Raw genomic sequence first — 7,535 nt, 5'->3', positions numbered from 1 at the left:
GTGCTCAATCCGCACATTGATCCTCTTGGCCAGAATTTTGCCCCTGGAATGACCAAAGACCGATATGCTTCATTCAGAAACACAGTACAATGTATGCTGTTCTGACAGCTGTTAGCTAACACTTCCCCCAAGATCAACATGGTGATATGTCATTCTCACCCAAAGGAAGAGGGAGGCCTCGAGAGCACTTTAAAGTGCCTTTTCTGATAAAAACAGGCCCCAAACCACAGTAACTTAGCCAAACCAGGCAAAGGAAGCCTGTAATGAAGGTTTGATGCTATAAAAACCAGCACCACTCACTCACTCACTCACAGAATCCCCCTCCCAACGTCACTGTTTCCCCTGACAGGTTACAAGACAAACACTTAAGTTTGCCTGAGTTTTAAAAGGTAATTTCCTTTGCCCCACTTGAATGGCCAATGAAGACATTAAGTCCCATTGGCAAAGTGAAAGGGGGGGTGAGGCCAACTACTTAGAGAAAGGCGCTCTACTCACTTAACCTGCTTGTTGACAATGATGCCCACGGCATGCTGGGTGACATTGTAGACTCTTCCGGTTTTGCCGTGGTAGCACTTATGGGGCATTCCTTTTTGAACAGTGCCCATCCCCTAGTCAACAGACAAAGTGTTATTCCAGAAATTCCTCTTTTCAGATCCTTGTAACTAACCAAGGCTCCCTTTCAAGGTCAGCTCAGGAACTCTCAGAGCCGGTGAAATGTGGTTTTCACGTTGCATCAAGCAATCAAACAGACGATCATCATTAAGTTCCAGAGCGACAGGATCTGTTCAACGGCCCATCAAAGGACACGGGCATCTCTAATAACAAATTTTATCTTCATATGGGGGTCTAACTGTACAGCCTGAGTGCTAGCTAGGCTCAAAGGCATGAGCCAGTGCTCTCAATTCCTAATACACGTGTGCCCTTCCCTCCACTCTAACTTACCTTGATGTCTACAATATCACCCTTCTTGTAGATTCGCATGTATGTGGCCAAAGGAACAACGCCTGCAACAGGAAAAAAAAAAAAAAAATCAAGACTTCTAGAACCACAGGTACACTTTCTTGAGTATACCAGTTTCCAACCCAAGTCCACATTTGGCAGTTACATACACTGTAAAGGACAATGTCTCTGACAAGCAAAGCCAGACTAAGACATGCCACTTCTCCCCAGGCACAGACATAACAAACTTACCATGTTTCCTAAAAGGCCTAGAGAACATATACCGGGTGCCTCTCCTCTTTCCCTTTGTGTTCGTCATTTTGGGGAGTTACTGAAACCAGAAAAGTTATCAGTCAAATAACAATTCAGTTTATGTTATTAACTGTCCCAATAACCACACCCCCAAAAGTCATCTTGTCACACAGGCCAGGCACCCTCAACCTCAGCACCTCTGTCAACCTTCCAAATCACAGGAATTGAAAATGGGTGCCCACAATTCCTCTTAGCAAAAGAGGCCAAATTCTGTCATTAGCACCAACAGACTGGATGCTAGAACTTAAGCCAATACATTGCAACCTGCAACTCCAGGGTAACTTGGAGACCACCAAACTCAGCCTCTTTGATGCTGTTTAATTCCATTTTACTACCGTAGTTTTCTATCAACAATCTCTTAATCGCATACTTGCACTTGCGAATGTTATTAGGAAGCATGCATAGAAAACCACACTCCAACTAAACTTAATGCTAATTTAGCACCATCTACGAACTTACCTACTACACATATTTAGAACCAGATCGTGTATTCCCACAAACCAACAAGGTTTGGATTACTCCAGTCATCCAGGGCAGAAATACCCGCCATTCCTAACCACAAGGGAAGCTCCAAAGCATGGTGTACTAGACGTAACCCCTTGCCCTTGTAGTCTTAAGCANTGGAACAGCAGCCTTAATGTTACCTTCCCCACGCTCCTCTTCTAGGGCCAAAATTTGCAAATTCCTAAGTGTTTCATGTTTCCAGAGGAGGGGTCCCCATTACATCATTACCAGGCTGACCCGGCGGGCACCCTCCTCGCCCGAGCCAACTGCAGGCTTCGGCACCCCGGCATTGTTAAGACCCAAGCAGAATCCTAAGTCCCAACCCGACAGCACATGCTCAAGTCTGGGATTGGGCGGACGCCTGGCAACCAAGACTGCACCAGGCCCGGCTTCCCCGAATAGAAGCTCCCTAGCACACACCGCCCAGGGCAGTGACCTCCAGACGGTCTCCCCACGCCCCTAACACGCAGTCTCTGCGGCGTGGGCGCCACACGCAGCGTGTGCGGAGAGCAAGGCGAGAGAGCCACGCGCGTACCAACCTGGAAGATGGCTGCGGCGGCCGAAAGGAGGAGGGCGGGGCTGCGCGCTCTTACAAGGCCCGAGGGCTGCCCGCGAAGGTGCCTGAAGAGAAACGCTGGGCCCTCGAGGCTCGTCGAGAGAACCTCATCGCCCCGATAACCTGAAGACGCCGTGAGAGCGCGCTCCCCGGCGCAGATTAAAGGCAGCAGGCCAACAGAAACCACTCAGGCATCCTGTTAGACAGCCCGGAATGGGGCCCTTGCGGGCGTAGAGCCAGACGCGACTTCCGTAGCGTGCTGACGTTACCTTGCGTCGTGTGACGTAGGAGGCACCGCCTCTCTGGGTTGCCCAGCGTTCGGCGGTGCTCAAACAACTGGTTCGTTAAACTTTGGAAAAGCTGTGCGTAGTGCGCATGTTCATAATCCCAGCCTTCCGGAGGCAGAGGCAAGAATGTCCCCTGAGTTTCCAGACCATCCTGAGCCACATAGGCGAAACCCTGTCTCAAACAAAACAAAACGCCTCACTTTGGTTTTCTTTCCTCTCATACCTGTAGTTCGAGCCTATCTAGAGACTCGCCTATCTTGTCTAGTGTCTACTAATTGTACAAAATAATAGGTTTCATTTTGACATCTTAAGACAGGCGTGTGTGTAAAGTACTCTCATCATAGCCACCCCATTAGCCTCACTTTTCCTTCCCTTTCTGTCTCCCTGGCTGTAGATAAGGGTGTTTAGTCAGTCATACTGGAAGCAGTATTCCTAATAATCTATTGGGATAACCGAATTAGATATTGCAAGCGCTCCAATAATAGATGAGGACTTTGAGAGATGAACATTGTTATTTTTATAATAGTTATTCGGATCGTCATTCCACATATGCAGTAGTCCCCCCACTTAAATTTGGAGACATTAATTTCTGTCCTTAGTATGCGTTCTTGGGAAGGTAGTTCCCACCTTCAGCAAAACAAGAAACTAGAGTGCTGGTTCAGCCAGGAGGCTAGAGTGCTCGTCTTTGATCTTTACTCTGGGCTGCATACTGTAGAGACCAAGCTGAGATCTCTGCCAAGCCATGCTCAAGGATAGCCTGCTGACCAGAGTCTTCTGCCTGCTTCCAAACCTCATCCTTGAATATTTATGAACTCTGAAAACCACTGTATCCGGCTAATAAACCCCAATAATAAATCCGCTAAAATCCAGCGAATGACATATCCAGCCAGGGTTAGGTTCTGTTGTTTGAAATCCCATTCATACATACTACATGCTGAGCATTTAATTGGAAGATTCTGTAATAAGACTGAAGCCCTAGCCGGGCGTGGTGGCACACGCCTTTAATCCCAGTACTCGGGAGGCAGAGGCAAGTGGATTTCTGAGTTCGAGGCCAGCCTGGTCTACAAAGTGAGTTCCAGAACAGCCAGGGCTATAAAGAGAAACTCTCTAAAAACCAAAAAAAAAAAAAAGACTGAAGCCCTATCTCAGTGTGTGAAAAACATAACTGATTTAATTAACCAGGAGTTTAATCCAAGGCTTCAATTATTGAGCAAACTTTAATATCTATGACCAAATTATGTACGGTTACTTATAATTAATTTTTATCTTGGTCATAACAAATTTTATCCCCAGGGCAATTTTTGTTTGATTTTGAGATAGAGTTTCATTATGTTGCTATGACTTATTTGGAACTCAGAGGAATCTGGCTACCTCTGCGTTTTGAGATCTGCCTGTCTCTGCACTCTGGGTGCTGAGATTAAAGGTGGACACCATCATATCTGGCCCGATTTTTCTGTTCTCTAGCATATTACTTACTTTAGTTGATTTGGGTTGAGTGTAATCAAAATGATACTAGTGCTTGCCTAAGAGTTAAGAACATAAAAGTACTATACAAAAATTAACGCCAGGATTAAACATGTTTTTGCTCTGGGTCATTGTTTTAGACTTTACCAATCTTTACCTATTGCCTGTGTTGTGTGTGTGTGTGTGTGTGTTTCATGCCTCGGTGTATATGCACATACATATTCAGGTATATAAGTTGAGAGTTAAAACACTTATGCTAATTGTGCAGACCCTAACTGTACAATTGGATTTTTTTGTACTAACATTTTTAAGCTTCATAACCTATACCTGCAGTCAATATTCAGAATGTTACCTCCCCCAAGATTCCTGGAACTTCTTCCTAGTCAATCTACTCTCCCATCAGAATCATGAAATATTCTAATTTCTGATTTCTTTTCTCTATTATTCCTCTTGTCTCTTTCTTTCATTAAACAAACAAAGGGGCTAGGGAATTGAATTGAAGGCACAATGTATATCAGACAAGCGCTCCAAGGCTAAGCTACACCCCTGCCCAGTATCCCAATTTCTATAAAAATATTGTTGTTTAATTGCAGGTAAGCAGCACCATACAATTTATATGTTCTTTTCTCTCTCTCTCTCTCTCTCTCTCTCTCTCTCTCTCTCTCTCTCTCTCTCTCTCTCTCTCTCTTTATCCTGCGTAGTGTTTTTGAGATTCGGTCATGTTGCACATGTCAGTAGTTCAACACTATTTAATGCTAACTAGTATTTAATGCTAACTAGTATTTAATGCTAACTAGTATTTAATGCTAACTAGTATTGCACTGTGTGGATATGCTGAAATGAGACGTCATGCTCTTTTAACTAATATCAGGTGGGATACAGGACAATTTACTTTTCTCTTGATAAAAATTAAATATTTGTTCTCTCTCTTGATAAAGCCATGCAAGTTTTCGTGAACTTGTTCTTACTTCAGTCGGGATGACAGGTAGCAAGGACGTTTCTGGTTGTACGTTAGGTATGCACATCACTTCATTAAAGCATTCCAAGTAGCTCCCAAAGGGAACAGTTTTGCTTGCTTAGCATTCTCCTCTGAAGGAGGAATCATCAGTGCACTTTATTACGAAGACGGGCTCTGATTAAATCTCTCAGGCTACTTTGAACTCTTGGGCTGAAATGATCCTTCTACCTCAGTCTCCCTGGCAGCTGAGTTGTAAAGTTAGCTTCTTTGCCATCCACAAAAAACTTATTTTTACTGCAGGTGTCTTATTTATTTGAGACAAGGTCTCAATACGTAGACCAGGCTAGCCTCAAACTCATAGAGATCTTCTAGCCCCCATCTCCCCAGGACTGGTATAAAAAGCATGCTCCACCACTTCTATTTTATTTATTGGTTTGAACTATTGGTGATCAAACACCTCATGTATGCTAGGCAAGTGCTTTCCTACTGGCCTATGTCCTAGCCCTGCCACTTTAAAAAACAGCTGCGGCACTAGTTCCATTGTACAGACCGTGAAAGCAAAGTCATTTCCTGAGTTCCTCATGATCGATTTGTCTCTATGTAGCAAGTGCAAGAATTCATTTTGCATTCAGTATTTATAAGCATCTAGATTGAGTCAGGTACTGTGTAACACAGGATGAGGCTACAAGCGTAAAACGAGATCCTTGCTCTCAAGAACCCACAGGGAGACTGAGGAGAGCAAGGTAAGACCATACGTTATCCCAAGTGACCTCATAGAAGAGACTGAGTTTGAGCACTGTGGGAGTTGTGCAGAGGAAACTGGTATTCCCCGATTGGAGGAAATGGACCAATCACAAAGCTTCACACAGTGAGTCTAACTTAGTGAAAGACTGACACTGGTCAACAAACACAAGTGGAGTGCTTCCAGCAGAGCGGAAAAAATGAAATCACCCAATAGCTACAGGAAGGAAGGTGAACAGCAAGAGGTGGCTTCCTACAGAGAGGGACGGGTAAAACAGACTTGGCTAAAACACTAAACAAAACAGAGCTTTGGACTGGGATGTAGCTCAGTGGGCAGAAACTGTCCAGCATGCAGAACACCGTTTGATCAGCACTGGGGGAGAAAAAAGTTTAGATTGTGAAGATAATAGGTCATGTAGATAAATGCATCTCTGTATAGTATGTTTTTGCATTATGTCTATGAAGGATTTTTTTTTTTTTTTTGGTTTTTCAAGACAGGGTTTCTCTGTGTAGCCCTGGCTGTCCCAGAACTCACTTTGTAGACCAGGCTGGCCTCGAACTCAAAAATCCGTCTGCCTCTGCCTCCTGAGTGCTGGGATTAAAGGTGTATGCCACCACGCCCGGCATGAAGGATTTTATAAACAATTATTTGGAGCTGGAGAGATGGCTCAGCAGTTAAGAGCACTGACTGCTCTTCCAAAGGTCCTGAGCTCAATTCCCATCAACCACATGGTGACTCACAACCATTTGTAATAGGATCCAATGTACTCTTCTGGTGTGTGTCTGAAGACAGCTGCAGTGTATTCATATAAATATAATAAATAAATCTTAAAAAAAAAAGAATTATTTGGTGAGCCACGTGGTGGCACAGGTCTTAATTTTCAGCACTTCAGAAGCAGCAGACAGATCTTTGAGCTTGGGACCAGCCTGTAGTGTGTGATAACTTCCAGGACAGCCAGGGCTATGCAGAGAAACCCTGTCTCCAAACAAACACACAAACAAATTATTTAATGTGTGTGTATGTATGTGTAGCTGAGCGTGTGTATGTGTGTACATAGTACCCACAGAGGATAGACAAGGTGGTAAGATCCCATGGAATATAGAAAATTGTGAGCCACCATTTGGGTGTTGGAAATTGAACCAGCAGTCCTCTGCAAGAGCAGCCAGTGCTCTTGACGGCTGAGCCACGTCTCTAACCTCAGAAGTATGATTTAAAAGTGTGTTTGCTTGCTTCTTCCCCTTCCCCTTCCTCTTCTTTTTGTTGTTCTTCTTCTTTTTTTCCTCCTCCCCCAAACTGATCAGATGCATAAGACCCATGCCTCTTCAACATTGCATACTTGGTAAAGTCTGCTTCTGAGACTCAAGGCAACTGAACTGTCTGGAAGAGATTCCCTGTCCTGTCTGAGTTGCCTGTAACTTGTGCAGAGAGCTCTATGGTTCCAGCTCTGGGCTGGGCTGTGGTGATGCAGCTGACTTTGAGTCCTCCCTACTCTTGTAAGTGACCCTCACCCACACTCCTGGAAGTAACCCCAATGAACTACTGGTTCACAGCACTGGACTTCTGCGGTATATTGTTCCTTTGATCTGTTATCAGTTCTCTCTCTCTCTCTCTTTTTGTTTTTCGTTTTTCGAGACAGGGTTTCTCTGTGTAGCCCTGGCTGTCCTGGAACTCACTCTGTAGACCAGGCTGGCCTCGAACTCAGAAATCCGCCTGCCTCTGCCTCCCGAGTGCTGGGATTAAAGGCATGCGCCACCATGCCCGGCTGTCAGTTCT

General features: G+C 44.7%; 2 long non-coding RNA genes and 2 other non-coding genes across 7 annotated transcripts; all 4 read right to left on the bottom strand.

The window, feature by feature from the left end:
* On the bottom strand, positions 1–985 carry LOC110295432. The gene is made up of 3 exons (XR_002378066.2): positions 943–985; positions 496–608; positions 1–43 (listed from the first exon to the last, which is right to left on the bottom strand). It is a non-coding gene; the product is annotated as an uncharacterized LOC110295432 (long non-coding RNA).
* LOC115031191 lies at positions 332–460 on the bottom strand. Its single transcript, XR_003836811.1, has one exon. It is a non-coding gene; the product is annotated as a small nucleolar RNA SNORA27 (small nucleolar RNA).
* Positions 696–766, bottom strand: LOC115031181. Its single transcript, XR_003836801.1, has one exon. It is a non-coding gene; the product is annotated as a small nucleolar RNA SNORD102 (small nucleolar RNA).
* Positions 985–2,395, bottom strand: LOC115031088. 4 transcript variants are annotated; one of them, XR_003836666.1, is made up of 3 exons: positions 2,295–2,395; positions 1,192–1,270; positions 985–1,004 (listed from the first exon to the last, which is right to left on the bottom strand). It is a non-coding gene; the product is annotated as an uncharacterized LOC115031088 (long non-coding RNA). The 4 variants fall into 4 exon arrangements; XR_003836668.1 differs by lacking the exon at positions 2,295–2,395 and adding an exon at positions 2,176–2,286; XR_003836669.1 differs by lacking the exon at positions 2,295–2,395 and adding an exon at positions 1,896–2,158.
* Between the last annotated feature and the right edge of the window lie 5,140 nt (positions 2,396–7,535).

This window comes from Mus caroli, chromosome 5 (assembly GCF_900094665.2).
Source record: "Mus caroli chromosome 5, CAROLI_EIJ_v1.1, whole genome shotgun sequence".
In the NCBI taxonomy this organism is placed as follows: Eukaryota; Metazoa; Chordata; class Mammalia; order Rodentia; family Muridae; genus Mus; species Mus caroli.
This window is presented reverse-complemented; position numbering and strand designations above follow the sequence as displayed.